This window comes from Protopterus annectens, chromosome 2.part0, assembly GCF_019279795.1.
Source record: "Protopterus annectens isolate FY-2018-M chromosome 2.part0, PAN1.0, whole genome shotgun sequence".
In the NCBI taxonomy this organism is placed as follows: Eukaryota; Metazoa; Chordata; order Ceratodontiformes; family Protopteridae; genus Protopterus; species Protopterus annectens.
The window spans coordinates 23,712,377-23,740,163 of NC_056728.1; positions in this window are offsets into that span (position 1 = coordinate 23,712,377).

Genomic DNA, 27,787 nt, shown 5'->3' on the forward strand with positions numbered 1-27,787 from the left:
TTTTTGGTGCCATTGTTTTACTTTGTTTTAGTTTGTTTCGAGAGTATTGTTATTTAATCTTTAAAGTCTGCCAAGTTATTAAACTCACAGAAAATATATTCCCATTTACCTCGTTATTCCCCATCACACCTCCAACATTTGCTATCTACCTGAGGAAAAATTCTTTGGAGTCTATTGGGGGTATAAAAATACCTATGTAAACACTTCCAAACAAAGATCCTGAATCTTCTAGACTCTGTTGCATATTTGGGAGACATATATACTGTATATCCTCCCATTCTTCCTTTGTGAATTACTTATCCAATCTCTTTTACCAATCCTTTCTAACCTCCTCTGATTGGTTCATAATTATCATGCAATAGTTTGTATGTTCTACTAATTATTCATTTTTTAACATCAGCTTCTGTTTTAGAGTGTAGCAAAAATTCTATCAGTGCAGGTCTTTCACTTAGGATCCACCTATTTGTTTCTATTTGCCTATACTCTCATGTCAATCCTTGATAGGGAAGGCAATCTCTCTATAGCAGTCCAAATAAATTCTTGGCCTCTTCCCATTTTATTACCTGTCCCTCTCTAATTATTTCCTCCCAATACCTTGGTTCTTTACCAGTTTTCTCCAATGAATTCTATCCCACTCTTGCCTATTGTCTGCATCCCTAAGTTCAGTCATCCCCATTAGCAGAATCTTCTTTCTCCATCCCTGTGGTGGCTTAGTTCTTAGAATACTTCTGCTACTTTATGAATATAATATTCTGCATGGGTATTGTTATTCTCCTTAAGGATCTGTAACCAAAATCCCAGTCTCTGCTTGTTTCTAGAGCTTCCCCCCTGCTTCATCATCATCTCTTTCCACTTTGAATAATAGGTTTTTGCTTGTGCTATGTATAGGAGCCTTAACCATGTAGTTCTCAAATACCCCTTCAGATTGGGTAATTGGACTTAAAGAGATCAGATGGCTTAATGGTTATGGTCTTCGCCTCCCATGCACAAGGTAGAAGGTTCACTCCTGACCTCTGACCAATGCCTGTTTGGAGTTTGAATGTTGTCCATGTGTCTCCGTGGGGTTTTTCCCATATCTGAAAACATGCTGAGCTTTTCCATCTAAAACTCACTAATGAATGGAGCTGTGGGCAGCAGCACAGACTCTACATGGTGCCCTATAGGGGGAAGAGTTGTACAGACCAACTGCTTTAGGCATCTACTGTGGTGAGCAGTATCCTCAAGATAAGAGAACACAGATCACAGACTGCACTCCATGGCAGGGCTAACAACTCAACGGTGTAAAATATGGCTTTAGGTGATTTGGTCATGTTGCCTAATGTCACCAAAAATGGGCATGAGTAGTTACCAGTGATAAGTGGGTTGAGGACCCGTCCTACTCTGACCCATGCCAGGGACCTGTGCTAATGATGGGAGGGGTATATGTGCTCCTATTAGCCAGTGTGTACCTGCCATAAAGCCCAGCAGCCCTGGGTCAATAAGCTACTGGCTGGCTGATATCTAGTTACCCAGCCTGGGTTACCTGGGATAGCTCTGTTGATTGAAATCTGGATGTAAAACCAACCAACCTGCCAAACTTGAACTGAGAATTGCTATGTTTAATGTAGGTTCACTGACAGGATGCAGCTTGGAAGTGGATGACATGATGATATGGAGGAGGCTGGACATCATATGTATCCAAGAGTCAAGATGGAAGGGCAGTGCAGCAAAGCCACTTGGCTTGGAATCCAGACTCTACTGCTCAGGTGGGGGACAGGCTACAAATGGTGTAGGAGTTGTGGTGAGAGAGAGGCTTCAGAAGGCAGTGAGTGATATCATCAGAATTAATGACAGCATCATGGCAGTCAGACTCCAGTGTAATGATTAGGCAGTATCCATAATCTCAGCCTATGCCCCACAGCAGGGTTGTGACAGTGAGGAAAAGAGTGCATTCAGACAGCAGTTGCAGGACCTACTAGATAAAGCAGGACAACATGACTTGGTATTGATAATGGGTGACTTGAATGCACATATAGGAACAGGCAGAGCAGGATATGAGGACTGCCTTGGTCCACATGGGTGGGACAACAGGAATAAAGAAGGAGAAGCCATTCCTGTCTGGCAAATGGCTTGATAGTAGCCAACACATGGTTCAGAAAGGGAGAGAATCACAAGATCACATACAAAAGTAGCCAACATGCAACTCAAGTAGACTTTCCCCTAGTAAGGAAAAGGCACTGGGGTAGAATCCATGATTGCAAAGTCATCCCCAGTGAAGCAGTCGGTCCACAGTATAAACCACTAGTTGCCACAATCAGCTGCAAGCAGTGGTCAGAGAAGGCTCTAAGGGCAACAGAGACCAGGCTGAAGACCTGGAAGTTGACTGGAGAGAAACTACAGCAGTTCAAGGAATTACTCAGGACTCTAGCACCCCAAGAAGAGGAGGAAATAGGTGGATGTGAAGAAGAGTGGCAGTGCCTAAAAGCAGCATGTGTTAGGACTACATAAAAGATATGTGGCCTTGCCAGGTATGGAAATAAGGTACATAAGAAAAGCTGGTGGTGGAATGCAGAAGTCCAGGAAGTCATCAAAAGAAAGAAGAAGTGCAGGAAGAAGTGGGAGATAGAAAAGACGCTAGGAAGGACTACTGGTTGGCTAACAAAGAAGCTAAGAAAGAAGTTGCAATAGCAAAGAATAGGGCATTTAAGGCACTCTACCAACTTCTGGAAAGTGACTCAGTAAGTGGCACAAAGAAACTATATCAGGTTGAAAGGCAAAGACAGAGAGATAAAGAAGATAGACACCCTTCATAAGAGATGCCAACAACAACCTGCTCACCAGTCCACAGGACATCAAAGGCAGATGGAAGGAGTATTTCCAGCAGCTTCTGAATGAAGAAAACCCCACAGATACTGTACTGCCCCAGAAACAGCCTATGCTGAGAGAAGAAGAGGAGCTCACCTTAGAAGAAGTAAGAATAGCATTAAGGAAGATGAAGTCAGTGAAAGCAGCAGGCTCAGATGAGGTCACAGCAGATATGATAAAGAGGCTGGGTGAGATAGGGGAGAAATGCCTCTTGAGGGTACTAATAGCAGTGTGGAGAGAAAGGCGTATCCCAGATGACTGGAGAATAAGCATCCTTGAGCCAGTGTACAAGAACAAAGGGGACATCCACAACTGTGGGCGGTACAAAGTTATCAAACTCCTACCACATTGCATGAAGGTTCTGGAAAGGGTGATTGATAAATGGATCTGCAGAGTAGTAGAATGTAAGATGGCAGATGAGCAGTTTGGATTCAAATCAGGATGCAGCACAACTGACCTGATGTTTGCATTGAGACAGATACTTGAGAAGAAGCTAGAGATGAGGAGAGAGTCCAACTGGGCATTTCTAGACTTGGAGAAAGCATATGACAAGGTCCCAAGAAAGCTGATTTGGGCAGTACTGCGGTGGTTTGAAGTCCCAGAAACATTGGTAGAATTACTGCAGGCTATGTACAAGGATCCAGTGACTCAAGTATGAAGAGTGTTCGGCCTCACAGAGGGGTTCCCAGTGGGAGTGGGTGTACACCAGGGTTCAGCTCTGATCCCACTGCTGTTTAAACTGGTGATGGACTACATTAGCAATCAGGTTGAGGGGAAAGATCAACAAAGCTGCTGTATGCAGACAATGTGGCAATACAGGCAGACTCTGAGCTACAACTTCAGCAAAGGATAGGAGAATGGAATGCAAATTTGAAGGCACATGGGATGAAACTAAGCACAGATAAGATGGTGGTAATGGCAGGAAATTGGGGAAATCAGAAGAAGCTGAGAATAGAGATAGAAGGGAAGAAAGTGGAACAGGTAAACAGCTTCAAGTATCTGGGAGGGGTGATTGAGGAGAAGGGTAGTCTGAATGAAGAGGTCAAAGCTAGAATCAGAGGGGCTGCAGCCAACTGGCATAGAGTATCAGGTATAGTCTATGACAGAAGAATGCCTAAGAAGCTGAAAAGTAAGATGTACAAGACAGTGGTGCAACCAGTACCACTGTGTGTTACAGAAACCTGGGCAGTAAAGGCAGAACAGTTGAAGAAGCTAGAGGTGATGGAAATGAAGTGCCTGAGAAAGGTGGTAGGATGCACACTGTGGAACAGACGGAGAAATGAGGACATAAGAGCAAAAGCCAAAGTAGTTCCAATTGTAGAAAAGATCAAAGAGAACAGATTACTGTGGTTTGGGCATGTGTAGAAAAGCAGAAGACAATCTGGTGAGGAAAATGTTGGACAGACACAAAGAAGGTAAGAGGAAGAAAGGACATCCAGCAAAGGGTGGATGGATTGTGTGAAAGAAGATCTGCGACAGTCAGGCATGAGTGTTGAAGAAGGCAGGAGTGTGTCACTGAATCAAGAGAGCTGGCAACAGTTAACACAATACCCCAACCCAATGTAGAGAAAAAAAGGGAAAAAGGAGGCTGATGATGATGATGATGATTGGATAATCCGAAACTGCATTGTTCAATTAGAAGAATCAGTTATCCAGTTTGACTCTTGCTGTCTTCCCCTCTCAGGTAAAATCCTTCATCTCTGTATTAATTGCTATCTACAACTACTCCTCTGGTTGATAAAAATATGACTGACCTGTGTATAAAACTAAAGGGAATACAAACATTTTAACTGCTTGTGTTTTGCTACTGATATCCATATAATAGAGCTTCCAGTTTCTCAGTTTTTGTATTTTCTTTTGTTTAGTGTCTTCCCACATATCTTTAGTTGCCACACCAGAATCCTTTTTAATCCATACTCCTAAGTACTTAATTTTATCATGTCTTCATAGATGTGGATAATGCAGAACCCATCTGTGTATGGGTACATAATTTACAGCTATTGCCTTTGTTTTAGTTTCATTAATTTTGTTTCCCAAAAACATTTGAAACTGCCTGAAATTGTTCCATAACACTGAAATGCCATTTTCTGGTTTTATCAGTTATAAAATAATATCATCTGCAAATAGAGCCAGCATTTCTTGACTACCATACCAATTATATCCTTAGGCTCATAAGTTCATAGGGTGGTACTAAGCTATCGGCCCTAGGACCTATGCAAGCCTAGCCATAACAATTCCCTGGCTATTTCTTCCCACACTATTTACTTCCCTGGACTCCTTTCTAGCAGGGCGACTGACATGATCCCTGGGGTGAATTTCCTTTCTCCCATCCAGTCATCAATGTTCCTTTTGAAGAGGGTCAAAGAGGTGCTCTGCTTGACATGTGTGGGCAGACTATTGCAGAGTCTGGGGAGTCTCTGGGTCAGGAACCTATCCCTCCAACATGTTTTGTTTATTCCCAAGTTAATTCCTGTATACAATAGAACTGCAACAAATCAAGCCCACAGGCTTAAAAATACCAGGAATATCGGATAAACCACAGTACGTTTCCTTTATTTCAGACAGTTACAACGAAGATGCTGTTGGTTTAGCGCTTTCATCTAGATAACTAGATTTCCTCAGAACAAAGAATACTGAATCACTCACACTTAAATACTTAAGAAATTCCGCCCTTTTCATTAATTAATCAATTAAATAATGTTTATCTCTATTAACAAGATTTAAAAGGTGAATTTTTCCATACTTTAAAAAAAATCTCGTACAAAAATTGTTGTATGTACAACCATACAACTAATTACTATGAATACTAAAAAATGTACATAACTGTTAAAATTGGATGCGATATGTATCCATCGCATAACACTATCCCATTAACTGTTTTCATCAAATTCTATCTATTTATATATCCAAAATGTTATTCTAAACTTCCTGCTATCCATAATTTATACAATTGTGTTTGTTAAAAATACTGTTTATCATCACATTAAACCTATAATGAACCATTTTCACATTACAAATACGTGAATTACAGTGCAAAATGCACTTGATCGCACTGTCAATACAACATCTATATTATAATAAAAGCAACATGGTAATAATGTTAATTGATATATAATCTTGTGCAATTCTGAAAACTCATGAACTAGTAAGATATAAATATTTGTCTATCAATACTTATTCCAATATGTTGATCAGAATGTCAACTAGATACTATTTATTATGTCCTAACTAATGGTTTAGTGGGAATAACTTCATTTAGTCCTGGATGTGTGGCTGCATCAAGTCGTAACTGCCATTTTATCTCTTTTTCACTAACAATGGCTTTAGGATTGGGTGTAATCACCTCTAGTATAGCAAACTTGAAACCTACACATCCTGGACTATTTAATATATGTCGGGACAATGCATTATTAGTATCCTGTTTATTGATACAATAGATATGGTCATATATTCTAGTTTTAAAAAAACGATCTGTCTTTCCTACATAATAGCTTTGACATGTGTCACATATAGCTAAGTAGATCAAATGTTTAGTCTGGCAATTTCCATGTTTAAAGATTACCTTTGTCTTAATATTATTGTTTAAATTAATAGTAATACCTTCAAATATGTACCTGCAGTAATTGCAGTGCCCACATTTTTTTGTACCTACTTTTTGTACTTTATGGCATTTTTAATAATTTTGTTTCATTTCTATGATTCTTTTTAAACTATTCCCTGTTTTGTATACAAATTGAGGCCTAGGTGGTATTTTATCTTTTATCGTAGTATCACTTGTTAATATATTCCAGTTTTTACTAATGATTTCCTTTACCTCATTGATATGTTTCCCATATTTTACTATACATGCTTTCTTATAGTTATTAGTATTAATATTTTTCTCTTTCTTATTATGTATGCCAATTCCCAATAGTGATGGGTATTTTCTTCCCCATTCACTGGATACATAGGTAATAATATCATTTATCATATCAACTGGGTAACCTTTTTCCTTAAATAGTTTACCTATAAAGGTCAACTCTTTCATCATATTGTCCCTAACAGATGTCATTCTTGCTGCCCTTATGCATTGTCCTTTGACTATATTGTATTTAACCTTATATGAATTGGCACTATCAAAATGTAAATATCCGTTACTGTATGTATCCTTCCTGTATATTTTAGACTGGAAGGATTGCCCATCATTATAAATATACACATCTAGATAGTTAATCCCTCTGTTATCATACTGATATGTGAACTTGAGATAACTTGTCGTTCCATTGATATAATCAATGAATTTAATTAGCTCATCTATATTACCTGCCCACAATAGAAAGATGTCATCCAAATAGTGGACATATGTTGTCATCTTCGTTGTAACTGTCTGAAATAAAGGAAACGTACTGTGGTTTATCCGATATTCCTGGTATTTTTAAGCCTGTGGGCTTGATGTTTTGTTTATTGTGATGAGAAGGTTTAGATCTCTGGAGTGTGTGTGCCTGAGAGATTGGGATTTATTTAAGTGTAGCATGTCCAACAGCTCTGGGTTTGACATGGCTTTGTATGTGAAGCAGAGATCGCCTCTGAGTAGACGATATGCGACAGAGTATAGCTGGAGTTTTTTAAGGTGGTCAGTGTAGGGCATCTGCTTTAGGCCTGTGATTCTTTTAGTAAGGTATTTCTGCGGCCTTTCCAGTTGTTGCAGATGTCTTGAGAGGTACATACCAAATGGGGTGTTGTATTCTATAATGAGTCTAATGAGGGATGAGTACAGTGGGACAATGACCTCCTTTTTCTGGATGAAAAGCCCTTAGTGATGAGGTGTGCCATATACAAGGATTTTCTGACTGTTGTGTCGATGTGGTTATCGAAGGTGAGACCACTTTTCACCTGTGTCCCTAAGTCTCTTATCACACTTTCGGTGTTTAATGTACTTCCACCTATGTGGTAATTTATGGGTACATGCTTTTTCCCAAAGGAGATAACTATACATTTCTTGGCATTGAGCTTGAGCCCATGGCTCTGGCACCAAGCATCTGTTTCTGTAAGGCCCTTTTGTAGAGTATCCACATCATCTGGGGATTCAATAATGGCTCCCCATTTGCAGTCATCTGTGGACTTTGTAAGCCAGAGTCCCTTAGTGTTGGCCTGTACTTCAGAGAAGTAGATGCCAAACAAGAGCGGTACCATGACTGAACCCTGAGGTACTCCACTCCACTTGTCACTTGTCTGAAGCTGGATTTGGAGTCCGCTAATTTTACAGTGTGGGTTCTGTCAGTAAGCCAGTTGGCAACCTATCAAGTGACGTAGGGATTAATGCCCAGCTTAGTAAGTTTATCTATGATTCCAGAGTGGGGGATGGTGTCAAAGGCCTTGGTGAGGTCGAGGTAGGCTGTGTGGACCACCTTACCCATGTCCATGGCTCTGGAGACTGATTCGAAGAAGTCAGTCAGGTTCAGGAGACAAGATCAGCCCTTCACAAACCCAAACTGGGTGGGGTCCAGTGTTTGAAGGTTGCCAATGTCTTTGTTTATAAGGTCCATGATAATACATTCCACGGCCTTGCAGATCAGGCTTGTCAGACTGATAGGGGCGGTAGTTCCCAGGATCCAAGGTGGATCCTCCCTTGTGGAGTGGGATAACTGTAGCTGTGTGCCACTCAGTGGGCACAAAGCCTGAGGTGAGGCTATGATTAAACATGACACTTAGGTGAGGTGCTAGTTTATTTTGTAGTTTATGTAGTACACAGCCAGGAATGTCATCTGGTCCCATGGCTGCTGTAATCTTAGCTTTGGAGAGTGCATTTTTTACCTGTGTGGCTGTTATTACCGGAATTTGGCAATCTTCCTGTATTGAGATGGGCCCTTTACGGGGTGAGAGGGGGGTGAAGTTAGCACTGAATCAATCTGCCAGGATATTGGCAATATCCTTGAGATCAGTATATTTAATGCCATTCTGTTGTAGCTCAGAGCAGATCTGAGCATTGCCATTTAGATTCTTGACATAGTTATAGAATGCCATCTGGTTGTCTTTGGAATTTTTGGCAATTTTATTTTCGTAACTAGCTTTGGAAGATTTCATGAGAGATCTCAGCTTCTTACTGAGGCTGGTAAGGGAGTTTTTTGCATCCTAGGAGTTTCCTCTTTTCTGCAACACTTTCTTCCATTTGTTGAAAAGTTTGTTAATGGCAGGGGACCACCAGATTGCCTTCTTTTTTTTGGAGGAGTGCATCTTGGTTCTATTTGGGATGGCACGATTCATGCATGAGTGGATGTGCTCGTACTGTGCCTTAGTGTAGGCTTCAGCAGTCATACTTTCAGTTCCCGTATGCATGGGTGTCATGAAGTTTGTCACTTCTGACTTGAGTAGCATGAAGTTGGCATTGGAGAGGTTTTTTATGGAGGTTTCCTTACTGGGGGGTGGGGGTGGGATGTGGATGTTAAGGGTCATTAGCTTATGGTCAGACCTGACCAATGAGGGGGTGACCATAGGTGTGGAGCATCAATTTCCCATGTTGGTAATGACCAGGTCTAGGATATTGGAGCCCCTTGTGGGACTATGGATTAGTTGATCCAGAGCGTTGGAATTTATGAATTCCAAGAACCGTTGGGCAAAGGTGTTGGTACATGAGTAGTTTTCCCAGTTAATGGCAGGGTGGCTGAAATCACCCAGTATTAGGGTCTTTGGTTGTATCTTAATATTTCCTAGTATGTTTAGAAAGGTGTAGTGAGAATCTTGGGGCATGTTGGGGGATCTGTAGCAAGCTACAGTTTGGATTGCAGTCTTACCTAGTGTTAGTTGCACCTGGAGAATTTCAGATGCATTGTGTTGGGCAACTAGCCTGGTGATGTGATTATCCTTGGTGAATATGGACACTCCTCCAAATTTTGTGTTTCGGTCCTGGTTTGGTGGCCGAAAAGTGTGGTAAGAGTTGTAGCCTGGTATTGCAGTGGTGCTCTCTGGTTACTGCACAGGTATCAATATTCCCTGTTTTTAGGAATGCCTCGAGAGAGTGCATTTTGAGGTTTAGGCTTCTAGCATTGAGTAGCATTACCTTCAGATTTTGCATGTTTGTACCTGTTATGGTGGTGGTTTTGTCCTTTGAACTTTGCCTAAAAAAAGGCACTGTAGGGGTGGCAAGAGCCTTAGCCAGTAACCTGAATCCCAGGGGCGACAGGTGCAGACCATCTCTGGCAAAGCATCGTGTTCTGTTGTTCATGTCGTCCCAGGCAGACAGGTACTGGATCCCCCTTTGAATGACATCAGAAGCTTAGCCAATTTTTGAAGTCAGTCATTTTGTCCTCATATTGTGGTATCATTCTGGGCGAAGGCAAGATGCTACTCAGGGCTAGGGTCATACCTACCTGGGCCACATGATCCGAGAGCTCTTCCATGTCCCTTTTCATGTATTCCAGGGAGCTACATCTCAAGTCATTCACTCCATCATGGACAATGACAGAGTCATATTTGTACTTGTTGTGGAGTGATTTGAGTGCATGTGTTATGTGGTGGATCCTGGCACCTGACAGACAGCTGACTGTAGTTTTCTCCTTGCTCAGCCTGGTGAGTGGGACATCAGTGTGCCTGACTACAGAGTCACCTATGACTAAAGTGTTAGGTATGTTGTCTTGCCTTAGGGGGCTGCTGCTGGGTGGCACATTGGTGTTGTGAGCTATGTGACACTTTGGTTGTGATTGGTGTTTGCATTTCAGCTTCAGTGGTCCTTGTTGCTTGAGCAAGTTACAGTTAAGGGCCTCCGCATATGTGGATTTAGTGTTGCTATTGTGTGGGTGTTGGTGGTGTGGATTTAGAAGGGCTATGTGTTGCTTGAGGTGTAGTGTGGGTGTTAACCTTTTCCTCTTGACTGTCTAGCACAATCTTGGGTGGAGAGAGCTTTGCTTCCAGTTTGGCTATGTAAGTGCATCTCTCACAGGTTGTAGTGTTGGGTGGTAGGAGGAGAGGGTCATCTGTGTACATGAGGCAATTGCTGCATTGCCCTAGTATGCTCAGATTTACCAGGTGGACAGGAGAAATCACCGGAAGCTGACCCTTGGACATGCCTGGCTTGGTGCTTTTTTTTGTAAAGTACAGGAGCTGTTTTCCCTTACCTTAGCAAGGTACTTTGCAATTATAGGCTGTTTAGTGCCTACAATTAATTTATCCTTATTAACAAGGAGAGTTGAGTGGTTGTATCAGTTTAAGGCTTCCTAGTGCTTTCCAGCATATATTAGAGCAAGTGCTAGTCACAGGGATGCTTAAAGGTAAGATGAAAAAAAATGGTTTATCCTAAACACTGCAGTGTGCACTATAGAAGTTAGATGTGAAAGTAGGTAACTTAAGTTTTACTTGTCTAAAAAGTTAAGTTTTAGTGGAGAGTCACTATTTTTAAAAGAGCAAGATAGATTGAAAGGGGTGGTCACTTTTGTATTCTGGTGCTATGGAATACAGTAGGATGGCCAATAAATTTAAATAGTTGAAGGAGAGTAATTTCACAAAATAATAATTTTGTGCTTACTCACACAAGCCAGTGAAAGCAGAGAGGAAATGAGATATATGGTCAAATTAACATAAGAGGCAGGCAACTAGAAAGAGAGTGGTATTTAAAAAATTTCTGCCTGACTCACAAGAGACAGAGCTGTGGTCTCTTTTGAAGTTTTAATATGCACTTAAAAGCAGAATACAAGTAAAACACAAGGTAAAGAAAACAAATCACAGTATTCAAAATATAAAAAGGCAATAAAGTAATACAAAATACAACAAATAAAAAGCAAACTATCCTTTCCTTCACAGCAAATTGTAGCAGAGTCTGGGTGAGTCTTTCTAGTAAAGCTCTGAAATGTTTTATTTTACCCCTTAAATAGAAGGTTTAGTTCCTAGCTCCACCCCCTCAGTTCACAAATGGTTAACCTTAAGTGACCTCTTCTATCTTATGTATGAGTCCTTAATTGATCAGTTCTAATTTCTGCCTGACTCACAAGAGACAGAGCTGTGGTCTCTTTTGAAATTTGAATATGCAGTTAAGCCTCTAATTTTCTTTGCCAGTGGTTCTAAATATAGTGCAAATAACAAAGGGGAAAGCGGACACCCCTGCCTGGTTCTCTGCTCAAACAAAAATTATCAGAGAGGAACCCACCCACTTAAATTTTCGCCTCTGATCCCTCATCTATCCTGCTAATCAACCTTATAATTTTATCAGGGAATGCAAATACGTACATTGTCCTGCTCATAAACTCCCAGCTTACTCTTTCAAATGCTTTCTCTGCATCAAGACCCGCAAACAACAGTGGTATTTTCTTAAATTTAACTTCTCTCTGTATCATCAAAGTTCTGTTAATGTTGTCAAATGTTTGGGATAAAAATAAACCTGTATGAAGGTGGATCTGATGAGTCTTTACCATTTTTAGATATCACAGCTACCAACACTTTCTTCCAGTTGGTGCTTCTCCTCCTCTTAAAATACTGTTAAATAAAGCCTTCCAGATCTTTATCAGTTTTTCCCTTCTAGAATTCAAACTTTACACAAATGCCATCTATTTCTGGGGACTTTCCTGTTGATTGGTTATACATCACCATTTTTATTTCAACTTCTCCTATCCTAACTATTAGTAATTGAGCCTCAACTACCTTTATCCTTGGCATATTTATTCCTTCTGTAAACATTTCCACTTGTACTTTTCTTTGATCTCTGTATTTCCCTGCTTTATACAGACTTTCATAAAATTTCTGAAATATTTCTAGAACTTCTACAAACTCTCTTGTTATCTTCCTTGTTACATGCTTTTTAAGCTTGGCAGCAACCCTTTCTACTTTCTGTTGCCTGAATCATTGCGCTAAAAGTTTTTGTGCTCTGGCATTAGTATCAAAAGCAGTTGGTTAACAACAATCTTTCTAAACTCATGCATATTATTGAGGTAATGCTTTATTTTTTGCTTAGCTTTCTGCATCTCCTCCTGATCTTGTTCTGTGAGATTCTCCTGTTCTGCAATACTTTAACATTTGTCAATCGCTCTAAATAATTCTTGTTGCTTATTAACCATAGCTCTCTTTCTTTTATTTCCACCCTGTTTTTAAACTCCACTTTAATTTTATCCCACTTCCTACCTATATTTTCAGAAGAAATTTCTGTCTTCTCTATTAACTTATGAATAATTTCCAGTAACCATTCCTTAAAGTCCGATCTTTTCAACAGACAGGTGGAAAAGCTCGTGTAACATTTTTATTTCACTACCCTGCAATTTTATTTTAGTTTTTATTGGTGTATGATCTGAAATAGTTATTATACATGTATCAAAACTTTCAATTAAATGCACATGGTCCTGCGAAATGTAAGTTCTGTCTAGTTTAGACCAATTTTTATATCTTGGGGAATAATATGTAAATTCACTCCAAACTCCTATTACTGAATTCAAATCTTCCCTGTGAAATATTTTCATAAATTTCTTCAAAAATCTACCCTTCTTTGTTATATTTTCCCTTCTGGCCCCCCACCACATTTTCACTGCTGCAAAGCAACTTCCAGTCCCCAGCTATAAGTAAGATTCCCTGCTGAAAGCTTATTATTTTTCTCAGAATTTTCTTAAGCTCCATTATAGCAGTTTTAGGTGGATTATAAATACATACAAGTGTAATCCTCTTCCCTTGCCTCTAGCCCCTTAGTACTACAAATGCACTATTATTATCTTTTTTATCCTCTTCTATCACTATTGGATCTCCTCTTGCAATTAATATAAGTACTCCTCTTTTCCTGTGTTCTAGGTATTCCACTGTATAACCATCCTGAAAACATTTATCAAATTCACATGTTCAGTTCTTTCCAAATGTATCTCCTGTAGCACAGATGTTTGCACTCTACAGTTTTGGTATAGTTCATTATTCTTTCTTTTTTGTACATATCTGTGAGATAATTAACATTTAAAGATAGTATTGAAAGGGTCCTTATGTTAAAAATGTATTATTCCCACCTATTATTTGTAACAACTTTTTTAAGTATCTAGTTCCAGCTTTTGTGTTACATGCACACACTAATGTATAGTAGGCTGACATTTTATAAAGCTGTTTCTTGTCATATCCATTTCAGCCCATGTCACATCTTACAAAACTTTTTGCTTTATTGAAAACTCTAAAAGAAAAAAAAAACAAATACACCCCAGATCACCCCCAAAACCTGTTAATTTAATACTAACACACAAAACTATGTACATCTTCAAATACTGAAGTTTTACCTTCCTAATGGGAATGATTGTCCCAAACTGACAGCCACACTCAAATGCTTGGGTTAACCTAAAAGGAAGATTATCCACGTGAAAAGTATGGTATAGCTTGTGCTTCTACTAAGTGCTGTCTGGTTTTGTCTTATCTTTATTGCTCTCCCAGAATGAGAAAACACTTGAATGCTTCCAGAAAACATTATCTCCTAGCTTTTGAAAGAAGGACATCAAAAGAAAGAAGTATTCTGTTGTTAATTGTTCTTCAGCAGATTGTCTCCATGGAGACATAAGATACAGAGCTGCTTCTGCAAGTATTTACTTCTTTATTTGCTAGAGGAGAGCTTTGTTATATTCAATGTTCTTTTTTATTTATTTGCTTTCTCTTAAGACTTGTTATTAGATAAAGGCAAGAGACTCAATCCAGTCATTTCCTATGCAAGAATGAGAAAAAACACATAATTTTTTTCTTGTATCATACTCTTTTGAACAAACTTCTTTTTTTTATATTGCAGTGCCTACATTTCTTAAAACTGAACAAGGAGAAAGAGAAAAGAAGGAAAAAAAAACAGGTACGCATGTTTACTTTAGTATCCCGATTACACTTGAAAATAACTGAAAATTGTTACTTTATAGCATACAGATCTCATGCAGTATACAAATTTTACTCTTAAGAACAAAAGTTTGTTTTACTTACAGTTAACTATTTCCTTCCTCTTTCCTACTCTTAAGTGTTCATCCAAACATTAATGACATGAAGTAGGACATATGCTTTAGAGTCCCCTACAAGTTTAACAAAGTCAGAAAAGTCCTATATTTCCAGGTTGTCTTGTTCTGTCATGTTTCACAAACATAATTAATGCTTTATAATCCTACATTTACTTGTCCATTTCATAGTTACTAGTTTTATTCCTCTTTATCTCTCAAATCCAGTCTCTGCTTCCTTTCCAACATACTCTCATTTCTTCTAGTCAACTTTTGTGCTATTTTCTGTCTGTCAAGCGTTTTCCATTGAAACACTCTAAAAGCTTTCACTGGCACAGTTTCTCTGTGGTCTTTATTACCAGAAGAACAAGAAGCAGGCTCTCCTTCTGTTTCAGAGCTTACTTTTTGTTGGAAAAACTTTTGTAGTTCTGCCTTAGCATGTTCTGCATCAACCTATGATTTTTGCCCTCCAAGAAAGAATATTCTGAATATAGCTGGGTACAGCAGATTGACTTTCATGCCTGCTTCTTGACATTCCGTGATTAGTGGAATAAATTTACTCCTGTTCTGTCTGGTGTACAGTGATAATTATTTTCCTCAAACACTCTACTGTTGCCCAGTTTTAGTACTTTGTCCTTCTGCTACAGTTTTGTCAGAATCAACTCCATCTGCTAGTAGGATTGCATCTTTACTATTAAAAGTCTATGTTGTTTTCTCATGGCCAGGTTTGAAGCATACACACAATATGTCCTTTCAATTAACAATTCTTGTTGTGTAATACCAGCCCAGCTGCTTATGTGTGCTTTCATAAAATTAATACAATATGTTCCTTCCAGGTCCTCTGGTATAGCAGAAAATCCCAGGTTTTCCCTGCATGGTCTGTCCTCTAATGCTATTATTTTTTGAAACATCTCTTCTTGAGCAGTCTCATATTCAGCCAGCCTTTTCTTCATTTCAATTTCCAATTTTTTGCAGCTTTATCACCTCATCTGAATATCTGTTTAAAGCTTCTTACATTTCATCCAGCCTTTTGTTATTTGACTTGATATACTCCGTCAGTGTTTCATTTATTTTAATCAGCTCTGAGTACATTTGACTTATTTCTTCTTCTAGGTTACTAGAAGTCATGTCTTGCACCAAAGCTGGAGCTTGCACTGCTTTTTGTTGAACAGCTGCAGAATTCTTCCCGGTCAGTCTTTTTTTAACTCAGGTTCTTTGATTTTCTTTGGTTTCTTTCACTGGTATCCAGGCAGTGCACTTACTAGCCAGTGACTGAAATTTACCCCAAAATTGAGTTTACCAGCTCAGTCTTCTAAGTTTCTATTTTCACACTGGGATAGCTGAAATTAAACTGTTACTCAATGTGCGGCCATCTTGGAAGTCAGAAATTCCAGATTTCTGTCTCATATTTTTTTGTCTGTTCCTCATACAATTTTGTTTTTTCTGGCTGATCTTTGGTAAATCAGTGAGGACTGAAGTCAGAAAATATTGGCAGACATTACCTTCAGAAAAATTCATGCAAAACATGTTATCCTATCAACGTTCTACATTTGTAAGAGCAATATTTAAAAATTGTCCCTGTGTTTGGTCCTTTGTCCCATCATTATTTATGGCTTTGTCCAGATTTCTTGCTCTAAGAGGTTGAGAGGTATGGCATGTTTATGTTGAAACTTGGTATAAAACTACCTGAACTATAATGTTCCACATAATGGCAACTATAAATGGAAAGGTATGTTGTGATATAATTTATGCATACTTACATTCAGTCTTTGATAGAGTCATAAACACTAAACAACAGATTAGAACAAGTAGTTAGCAATGCAATCTTTATAACATTAGATAACTATATGGCTTATAAACAGGACAGGGCAAGTATCATATAGCAATTGGACAGGCAAAACTCTAGATTATAATCAAGGTACTCACAGGACTCAATGCAGAGACAACATTTTTTTAGTTTATATTGTTTTGATTTATCTTTTCATCCAAAGTGTTCTCCAATCTGAATGTAGATGACTTGAAAATTGGAAAACTGATCACATCTGATATGGATAGGTCAAGTCTGCAAAATAACTTGTCTAAATTGACCAGTTAGGCACAGGAAAATAATATGCAAATAAACACTGTCTTTCTAGCTGCCTGCCTCTTATGTTAATTTGGACATATATCTCATTTCCTCTCTGCTTTCACTGGCTTGTGTGAGTAAGCACAAAATGATCATTTTGTGAAATCACTCCCCTTCAACTATTTAAATTTATTGACCATTCTACTGCATTCCAAAGTACCGGAATACAAAAGTGATCACCCCCTTTCAACCTATCTTGCTGTTTTAAAAATAGTGACTCTCCACTAAAACTTAACTTTTTAGACAGGTAAAACTTAAGTTACCTACTTTCACATCTAATGTCTCTAGTGCACACTGCAGTGTTAGGATAAACCATTTTTTTCATCTTACATTTAAGCATCCCTGTGACTAGCACTTGCTCTAATACCTGCTGGAAAGCACCAGGAAACCTTAAACTGATACAAGCACTCAACTCTCCTTATTAATAAGAAGAAATTAATCATAGGCACTAAACAGCCTATAATTGCAAAGTACCTTGCTAAGGTAAGAGAAAACAGCTCCTGTACTTTAAAAAAAAAAAAAGCACCAAACCAGGCATGTCCAAGGGTCAGCTTCCATTGATTTCTCCTGTCCACCTGGTGAATCTGGGCATACTGGGGTAATGCAGCAATTGCCTCATGTACACAGATGACCCTCTCCTCCTACCACCCAACACTACAACCTGTGAGAGATGAACTTACATAGCCAAACTGGAAGCAAAGCTCTCTCCACCCAAGGTTGTGCTAGACAGTCAAGAGGAGAAGGTTAACACCCACACTACACCTCAAGCAACACATAGCCCTTCTAAACTCACACCACCAACACCCACACATAGCAACACTAAATCCACATATACGGAGGCCCTTAACTGTAACCTGCCCAAGCAACAAGGACCTCTGAAGCTGAAACGCAAACAAACACCAATCACAACCAAAGTGTCACATAGCTCACAACACATTGTGCCACCCAGCAACAGCCCCTAAGGCAAGACAACGTACCTAACACTTTAATCATAGGTGACTCTATAGTCAGGCACACTGATGTCCTACTCACCAGGCTGAACAAGGAGAAAATTACAGTGAGCTGCCTGTCAGGTGCCAGGATCAGCCACATAACTCATGCACTCAAGTCGCTCCACAACAAGTAGAAATATGACTCTGTCATTGTCCATGTTGGAGTGAATGACTTGAGATGTACCTCCCTGGAATACATGAAAAGAGACATAGAAGAGCTCTCGGATCATGTGGCCAGGCAGGTATGACCCTAGCCCTGAGTAGCATCTTGCCTGTCATTCAAAGGGGATCCAGTATCTGTCTGCCTGGGACGACATGATCGACAGACCACGATGCTTTGCCAGAGATGGTCTGCACCTGTCACCCCTGGGATTCCGGCTACTGGCTAAGGCTCTTGCCACCCCTATAGTGTCTTTTTTAGGCAAAGTTCAAAGGACAAAACCACCACCGTAACAGGTACAAGCATGCAAAATCTGAAGGTAATGCTATTCAATGCTAGAAGTCTAAACCTCATAATTCACTCACTCGAGGCACTCCTAAAAATGGAGAACATCGATATATGCGCAGTTACTGAGACCTGGTTCAAGGCTCCAGAAAGCAACACTGCAATACCAGGCTACAACTCTTACCACACTTTTTGGCCACCAAACCAGGATCGAAACACTAAAGGTGAAGGGGAATCCATATTCACCAAGGATAATCACAACACCAGGTTAGTTGCCCAACACAATGTGTCTGAAATTCTCCAGATGCAACTAACACTAGGTAAGACTGCAATCCAAATTGTAGCTTGCTACAGATCCCCCACCATGCCCCAAGATTCTCACTGCACTTTTCTAAACATACTGGAAAATATTAATATACAACCAAACACCCTAATACTGGGTGATTTCAACTACCCTACCATTAACTGGGAAAACTACTCGTGCACCAACACCTTTGCCCAACGGTTCTTGGAATTCATAAATTCCAATGCCCTGGATCAACTAATCCATAGTCCCACCAGGGGCTCCAATATCCTAGACCTGGTCATTACCAAAGTGGGAAATCGATGCTCCACACCTATAGTCACCCCCTCATTGGTCAGATCAGACCATAAGCTAATCACCCTTAACATCCACATCCCACCCCCCCACCCCCCAGTAAGGAAACCTCCATAAAAAACTTTGCTAAGGCTAACTTCATACTACTCAAGTCAGAAGTTACAAACTTCATGACACCCATGCAGATGGGAACTGAAAGTTCGACTGCTGTGTCTTACACTAAGGCACTGTACGAGCACATCCACTCATGCATGAATCGTGCCATCCCAAATAGAACCAAGATGCTCTCCTCCAAAAAAAGGAAGCCAATCTGGTGGCCCCCTGCCATAAACAAACTTTACAACAAAAGGAAAAAATTGTTGCAGAAAAGATGAAAATCCCAGGATGCAAAAAACTCCCTTACCAGCCTCAGTAAGAAGCTGAGATCCCTCATAAAATCATCCAAAGCTAGTTACGAAAATAAAATTGCCAAAGATTCCAAAGACAACCACAAGGCATTCTATAACTATGTCAAGAATCTAAATGGCAATGCTCAGATCTGCTCTGAGCTACAACAGAATGGCATTAAATATACTGATCACAAGGATATTGCCAATATCTTGGCAGATCTATTCAGTGCCAACTTCATCTCCCTCTCACCCCCTAAATGGCACATCTCAATACTGGAAGATTGCCAAATTCTGGTAATAACGGCCACACAGGTAAAAAACGCACTCTCCAAAGCTAAGAATTCAGCATCCATGGGACCAGATGACATCCCGGGCTGTGTACTACATGAACTGCAAAATGAACTGGCACCTCACCTAAGTGTCATGTTTAATCATACCCTCACCTCAGGCTTCATGCCCACTGAGTGGTGCACAGCTACAGTTATCCCACTCCACAAGGGGGGATCCACCTTGGATCCTGGGAACTACCGCCCCATCAGTCTGATGAGCTTGATCTGCAAGGCCATGGAACGTATTATCATGGAACTTATAAACAAAGACATTGGCAACCTCAAAACACTGGACCCCACCCAGTTTGTGTTCGTGAAGGGCCAATCTTGTCTCCTGAACCTTACTGACTTCTTCGAATCAGTCTCCAGAGCCATGGACGAGGGTAAGGCAGTCCACACAGCTTATCTGGACCTCGCCAAGGCCTTTGAGACCACCCCCCACTCTGGAATCACAGATAAACTTACTAAGCTGGGCATTAATCCCTACGTCACTCGATGGGTTGCCAACTGGCTTACTGACAGAATCCACACTGTAAAAGTAGCTGACTCCAAATCCAGCTCCAGGCAAGTGACAAGTGGAGTACCTCAGGGTTCAGTCCTGGGACCTCTCTTGTTTGGCATCTACTTCTCTGAAGTACAGGCCAACACTAAGGGACTCTGGCTAACAAAGTTCACAGATGACTGCAAACTGGGAGCCATTATTGAATCCCGAAATGATGTGGATACTCTACAAAAGGGCCTTACAGAAACAGATGCTTGGTGCCAGAGCCATGGGCTCAATCTCAATGCCAAGAAATGTATAGTTATCCCCTTTGGGAAAAAAAATGTACCCATGGATTATCACATGAATGGCAGTACACTAAACACTGAAAGTGTGATAAGAGACTTAGGGGCACAGGTGGACAGTGGTCTCACCTTCAATAGCCGCATCGCCACAACAGTCAGGAAATCCTTCTATGTGGCACACCTCATCACTAAGGGCTTTTCATCCAGAAAAAAGGAGGTTATTGTCCCACTGTACTCATTATGAGAGCAAGCTAGCAAGTACGACTGGTGCTCGGCAACCAAGCTTGTTAGACCAATACAGAAAATAAAGCCAGCACCTCGAATGGTTCCAATGAATAGAATTTATTACACAAAAACTAGACTGGTTTCAGCTGTTAAGCTTTCATCAGTAGTTACAAATACAAAATAAGAACTGCTCCTTATATACCCAATAAGGAAGCAATGACATCACTTCCTGTCAATGAAGAAAAATCATTAGTTAAATTACAAATAAAAATAATTAGTTATAAAGCATACAAAGGAAGTTTGCAAAGAAAGTTATTGTCCACCTTAAGCTGTACCAAACTATCATTAATATCAGTTGGTAAGAAAAATAAAATGTTACCAGTGGCATTATTTCTGACAAAACAAAAACACATCTCACGGTCAAGGATCCTGCAACATAATACCTTTATTTGCTGCCCAAAATTCATAAATCTATTAACAAACCACCGGGCAGACCGATTGTATCTGGCATTGGATCCCTGACGGAACCTTTATCTATGTTTCTGACTGAGAAACTCAAACCACTATTATCATGCATTAGAGCCAGAATTCAAGATACCACGGAATTCTTACAAATTGTCTCAGAATCGCAACTTGAACCCGGTTGGCTATTATGCACTTTGGACGTTAAATCATTATATACTAGCATTCCACACTGGGCAGGACTGATGGCCCTGGATTTTTGGCTGAACAAAGCCAACATCTATCCCCCTGGATTGAACACGCTACTTGTATGCATGGCGGAACACGTTCTGACTAAAAATGTATTTTATTTCCAACAAGATTGTTACTGGCAGATACAAGGTACGGCCATGGGAGCCTCTTTTGCACCAATTTATGCAGACCTATATATGGGATACATCGAAGAGCATATCATCTATGACGAATTGCATAATGTGTATCTACCGGAAATTGACATCTGGAGGAGATACTTGGATGACTGTTGGCTTGTATGGAAAGGAGGTCCCGACTATCTTCAAGAATTTATGGAACACCTTAATGGAAACATGTGGGGGACTGAATTTACTGTGGAATATGATCTGAATGACATTCATTTTCTAGATGTCCATTTACAATGACAACCTGATCACACACTTAAAACATCTGTACATCGTAAATTTCCACAATATAATACCCTGCTACATGCCAACAGTCTCCATCCGAAACACATTATTAAGAACATTCCGAAATCTCAGTTTCTGAGAATAAAAAGAATATGTTCATCGGAACAGGATTTAAATATACATCATGAGGATTTAACCAATAGATTTTTGGCCAGAGGATATCATTGGGATACAATCAGTTCTGCTGCACAATGGAGTAACACCCAACCCAGGGATTCATTGCTAGTTTACAAGAAAAAAGCCAGATCCAATAATCCAGACATATGCAGATTTGTCACCACATATGGAAGAAACAGTCACAATCTTATCAATGTAATCAATACACATTGGAACATACTCAAATCTCACCCTCTTTTGGAGGGATATTTAGGAGAACGTTGTTATTTTTCATATAGGAAGGGCAAAACACTAGGTTCCCATTTTTCTCATTATAAAAGGAGTATTATGGATGATAACTCTTATATCCAGAGAACATTAACAGGGGACAAACTAGTGGGTACATATCCCTGTGGCCACTGTAGTTTTTGTGGTTATATATTCAAAACTAAAAGCTTCACAAGCAAAAATACTGGTCAGTTACATGATATCAAATTCTTTGGAAATTGCAGTTCAGACTGGATTGTTTATCTAGCTACCTGCACGTGCCAGGCATTCTATGTAGGTCAAACATCTAGACAATTTTGTATCAGGATATCGGAACATTTGGGAGATATCAGAAATTGTAGGCCAACAAACGCACTATACAGACACACCATCAAGCATCCCACAGCCAAATTCTCATTTTGTATTATTGATAACATCATTGGAAATAGGGCATTCAAAACAGGATGGCATGACATTCTTAACAAAAAAGAGAAAAGATGGATAGTCAAACTCGGTGGGCTTTTCCCACCAGGGCTTAATGACAAAATGTGATTTATTTAAAATGTTCATTTATTATATTTACTTTTCTCAGATATTCTCACTCCACATTGATGTGTGTTTACACTGTTAACCCAATATGATTTATTGACATCATCATAGTGAATTTTATGAAATTTTGTCTAATTGTGCTAACCATTTTTATTCTATACAGCACATATCTTCTTCACCACACCAAGGTAACATTTTATTTTTCTTACCAACTGATATTAATGATAGTTTGGTACAGCTTAAGGTGGACAATAACTTTCTTTGCAAACTTCCTTTGTATGCCTTATAACTAATTATTTTTATTTGTAATTTAACTAATGATTTTTCTTCATTGACAAGAAGTGATGTCATTGCTTCCTTATAGGGTATATAAGGAGCAGTTCTTATTTTGTCTTTGTAACTACTGATGAAAGCTTAACAGCTGAAACCGGTCTAGTTTTTGTGTAATAAATTCTATTCATTGGAACCATTCGAGGTGCTGGCTTTATTTTCTGTATTGGTCTAACCCACTGTACTCATCCCTCATTACACCCATTATAGAATACAACGCCCCATTTGGTATGTACCTCTCAAGACATCTGCAACAACTGGAAAGGCCGCAGAAATATCTCACTAAAAGAATCACAGGCCTAAAGCAGATGCCCTATGCTGACCGCCTTAAAAAACTCCAGCCATACTTTGTTGCATATAGTCTACTCCATGGCGATCTCTGCTTAACATACAAGGCCATGTCAAACCCAGAGCTGTTCGACATGCTACACTTAAAGAAATTCCAATCCCTCAGAGCCACACGCTCCAGGGATCTAAATCTTGTCATCACAATAAATAAAACATGCTGGAGGGATAGGTTCCTGACCCAGAGACTCCCCAGACTCTGGAATAGACTGTCCATACATGTCAAGCAGAGTGCCTCTTTGGTCCTCTTCAAAAGGAACCTTGATGATTGGATAGGAGAAAGGAAATTCACCCCAGGGATCATATCAGTCACCCTGCTAGACAGGGGTCCAGGAAATTAAATAGTGTGGGAATAAATATCCAAGGAATTGCTATGGCTAGGCTTGTATAGGCCCTAGGGCCCATAGCCTAGTACCAACCTATGAACCTATAAGGACATTTTTATACAGTGATGGTGATGTGTGTTTTGTTGCTTACTGAAAGAAATACGTTGGTTGCCACTTTGTTGATCTGATGGCTGCAAGAATAGTTTTGGTACGCCGTTAACTTTTCTTATTACATTAGACTCTACCGCCTTGATGAGGTACCACCATGTACTTGGATTACAGGAAAATTTGTAATCATTGTGTAATACACACAATGCTTTGCAAGCCAGACAGGTGTACAAACATGTTTCTGTGAATGGTAATACAAAGCAGTAATTTACTGATGTGGTTTTCTGAGATTTAATTTCATTGTGTTATCACTCATTGAGATTTCCTTTTGTAAGTCAGAATCAGTTCAGCCCTTTAAGTTGTGTATTATATATATAGCTTCATTCTACTAAAATAGCCTTTCGAATATTGCACTTTGTAAAGGTGGAAATGTATAAAACATTGAAGCTAAATTCGCAACTGACATCCATCACATTGGCTATGATTGCTTAACTCTGAAACAACCTTGCAATGGCTAGACCAGTGTGGACGTCAAAGATGGTCTCTGTTAGCTTTGGTCAAAGTTCATAGGTTCATAGGTAGGTTCATAGGTAGGTACTAGGCTATTGGCCCTAGGGCCTATACAACCCTAGCCAAAAATGTACCCTGGCTTTCGCCACCCATGAAAATTATTTTCCTGTGCCCCTGTCAAGCAGAACCACAGAAGTGATCCCCAGGGTGAATTTCCTATTACCCATCCAATCATCAAGATTTTTCTTGAAGAGTGCTAATGAGGAGCTCTGTTTGACATAAATAGGTAGTCTGTTCTAGAGTATGGGAAGTCTCTGGGACAGGAATCTATCCCTCCAGCATGTTCTGTTTATTGTGGTGACAAGGTTTAGGTCCTTAGAGCATGTAGCTCGGAGGGATTGGGATTTCTTTAAGTGAAGCATGTCCAACAGCTCTGAATTTTTAACATAGCTTTGTATGTTAGGCAGAGATCGCCTCTGAGTAGGTGATATGCGATGGAGTAAAGCTGGATTTTTATGAGACGGTCTGCGTAAGGCATCTGTTTGAGGCCAGTATTCCTCTTTGTGAGGTATTTTTGTGGCTTTTCCAGTTGTTGTAGATGTCTTGTGAGGTACATACCAAAAGGGGCGTTGTACACTATAATGGGTTTAATGAGTGATGAGCAGAGGGGAACAATGACCTCTTTTTTTCTGGATGAGAAACCTTTTGTGATGAGGTGTGCCATGTAGAAGGATTTCCTGACCACTTTGGCGATGTGATTATCAAAGGAGAGACTACTGTCCACCTGTGTCCCAAGGTCTCTTATCACACTTTCGGTGTTAAGTAGACTGTCACCTATGTGGTAGTTCATGGGTACAGAATTTTTTTCCAAAGGGGATGACAATGCACTTTTTGGCATTGAGCTTGAGACCATGTCTTTGACACCAGGCATCTGTCTCAGTGAGGCCCTTTTGTAGGATGTCCACATCATTAGGAGTTTCAATTATGGCTCCTAGTTTGCAGTCATCTGTGAATTTAGTTAGCCAAAGACCTTCTGTGTTAGCCTGTACTTCAGAGAAGTAGATACCAAACAGGAAAGGTCCTAGGACTGAACCCTGTGGTACTCCACTTGTCACTTGTCTGAAGTCTGATTTGGAGTCTGCTACTTTCACAGTGTGGGTGCTTTCAGTAAGCCAGTTGGCAACCCATCTTGTGACATAGGGATTTATACCTAGTTTAGTGAGTTTATCTATAAATCCAGAGTGGGGGATGGTGTTGAACACCTTGGCGAGATCTAGATAGGCTGTGTGAACCACCTTACCCTCATCCATTTCCTTGGTGACTACTTCAAAGAAGTCTATCAGGTTTAGGAGACATGATCTGCCTTTTACAAACCCAAGCTGTGTGGGGTCCAGGGTTTGGAGATCTCCAATGTCTTTGTTTATGAGTTCCATGATTATACGTTCCATGGCCTTGCAGATGAGGCTCGTCAGGCTAATGGGGCAGTAGTTCTCGAGGTCTTTTGTGGCCCCCCCCTTTGTGGAGTGGGATAACTGTCACGGTGCGCCATTCAATGGGCACAAAGCCTCAGGTGAGGCTATTATTGAACATGGTACTTAGGTGGAGTGCCAGTTCATTCTGTAGTTCATGTAGAAGGCAGCCTGGGATGTTGTCAGGTCCCATGGATGCTGTGTTCTTGGTTTTGGAGATTGAAGATTTTACTTGTGCAGCTGTGATTACAGGAACTTTGCATTCTTCCAGTATAAAGATGGGCCCTTTAGGGGGTGAGAGGGGAGTAAAGTTAGCACTGAACCTATCTGCCAGGATGTTGGCAATATCAGTTCGTTCTGTATGTTTAGCGTCATTGTGCTGTAACTCAGAGCAGATCTGAGTGTTGCCATTGAGATTTTTAACATAGCTATAGAATGCTTTGTGGTTGTCTTTAGAATCAGTGGCAATTTTGTTTTCATAACTAGCTTTGGAGGATTTTATGAGGGATCTCAGCTTCTTACTGAGGTTGACCAGGGAGTTCCTCCAATCGTGGGATTTTACTATTTTTCGCAACAGTTCTTTCTTCTGTTGTAGAGTTTGTTTATGGCAGAAGACCACCAGATTGGCTTCCTTTTTTTGGAGGATAGCATCTTGGTTTTGTTAGGGATAGCACAATCCATGCACTCGTGTAAGTGCTTATAAAGTGCATTTGTGTAGGATTCAGCAGTCGTACCTCTATTGTCCATCTGCATGGGTGTCATGAAGTTTGCCACTTCTGTCTTAAGAAGCGTGAAGTTGGCTTTGGAGAAATTTTTCATGGTTGTTTTCCTAATGGGGGGTGGGAGCAGGATCTGGATGTCTAGGGTGATTAGCTTGTGGTCAGATCTGACCAACGAGGAGCTGACCTCTGGTGTGGAACACCGATCCCCCATGTTGGTGATGACCAGGTCTAGGATATTGCTGCTTCTGGTGGGGGTGTGCGTAAGTTGATCCAAAGCTTTGGAATTGATGATTTCCAGAAAACGTTAAGCAAAAGAGTTAGTACATGAGTAGTTTTCCCAGTTAATGGTAGGGTAGTTGAAATCACCCATTATTAGAGTGTTGGGTTGTACCTTAATATTTTCTAGTGTATCAAGAAAAGAGGAGTGGGAATCCTGGGGCATGGTGGGGGGGTCTGTAGCAAGCTACAATCCGGATTGCGGTTTTGCCCAGAGTTAGTTGAACTTGGATAATCTCGGATGCATTATGCTGAGCAACTAGCTTGGAGGTGTGGATATCCTTGTGGATATCCTTAATGAATATGGACACGCCTCCACCTTTAGTGTTTCGGTCCGGGTTTGGTGGCCGAAAGGTGTGGTATGAATTATAGCCTGGTAATGCAGGGGTGCTCTCTGGAGCTTTGAACCAGGTCTCTGTCACTGCACAGATGTCAATGTTCTCCATTTTAAGGAGTGCCTCGAGTGAGTGCATTTTGAGGTTTAGACTTCTAGCACTGAGTAGCATTACCCTCAGATTTTGCTTGCTTGTACCTGTTGCGGTGGTGAATTTGTCATTTGAACCTTGCCTAAAAAAGGCACTATAGGGATGGCAAGAGCCTTTGCCAGTATCCGGAATCCCAAGGGCAACAGGTGCAGGCCATCTCTGGCAAAGCAGCGTGGTCTGTCGATCATGTCATCCCAGGCAGACAGATACTGGATTCCCTTAGAATGACACCAGAAGCTTAGCCAATTGTTAAAGTCAATCATTTTGTCCTTGTACTGTGGTGTCATTCTGGGTGATGGCAGGATGCTGCTCAGGGCTAGGGTCATACCGGCCTGGGCTACAAGATCAGAGAGCTCCTCCATGTCTCTTTTCATGTAGTCCAGGGAGGTACGTCTCAGGTCATTCACACCAACATGGACAATGACAGAGTCATATTTGTACTTATTGTGGAGTGACCTGAGTGCGTGCATTATATGGCAGATCCTGGCACCTGCCAGGCAGCTGACAGTAACTTTTT